The sequence below is a fragment of the Cyprinodon variegatus genome, unplaced genomic scaffold, assembly GCF_000732505.1.
Source record: "Cyprinodon variegatus isolate N-32 unplaced genomic scaffold, C_variegatus-1.0 Scaffold1269, whole genome shotgun sequence".
Classification (NCBI taxonomy): Eukaryota; Metazoa; Chordata; class Actinopteri; order Cyprinodontiformes; family Cyprinodontidae; genus Cyprinodon; species Cyprinodon variegatus.
The window spans coordinates 24,837-25,807 of record NW_015151722.1 but is presented as its reverse complement, the minus strand read 5'-3'; positions in this window follow the sequence as shown (position 1 = coordinate 25,807).

The window sequence follows — 971 nt, the reverse complement described above, 5'->3', positions numbered from 1 at the left end:
TAACCACTCTGTCCCCCTCTGCAGTGAACCCAGTCTGTTCTTCTCAGCTTTCTAATAACCCCTTGGATCAGTTCTTTATTCTCTGTGTTGTTTCAATAAACCTTTGAACTTTTTCCCTTGAGTCTGTGTGTTCTGCATGTGGGTTAGAAACCTTAAACCATACATGACACATGATTTTAATGCAAAATTACATTAAATCAATATTGCCTCATCAACACCTTAAGGATACAACAAATTTTAAGGCTACAAGAAAATCTTCCAAAACATGTGATGTAAAAGCTGCAATCATCTAAAAATTCCAGTTCCTTCAGCTGGATGAGTTCTGAAGAACAGAGGAAATCTGCCCTCATTTCTGACTCAGCTTCCCCTTTTCTTTTGGAGCATCATCATATTGGCAGTTCTACAGTAGCTATGCTCCATGTGCAGCTTCCTCCAGTGTTGTCTCATAATTTACTGCATCACCTTGCCATCACCTTTCACTGGGCTTACGTTGGCCCACCCTTCTCAAAGTCTGCACACTTCCACAAGGCTTAATCTTTCCATTTCTTGATCAAGGTTTATGGTTGTAGCTATCAAGTTAATAGATTTTGTTCTGACCACCTGGTGTTTAGCTTGTCCTAAATGCAGCTTTATTTTTGGGCATAATAAAACCACCAAACCCACAATGTGACTCTCCTGAGTCTGTGTCTAGTGATGGTAATGAAGCAACCATGAATAATCATCAGCTCCTCCTGAACCTTTAACTATGATTCCTTGCAGGTGATCAGGTATCTGTCTGAGAAGACCACCACCGTGCTTTTGAAGCCAATTCAGATGCGCTTTGATCCAACCCAGTCTCATGGGAAAATGTACCCCCACTACGTTGGTCCACACTGCAAAACGTAGTGGAGGTACATTAATGGCCATTTTTTTGTGGTACTGTTTCTGAGGTGGATTTTCAGATCAATGCATTACGTCGTGGCATACGGGAG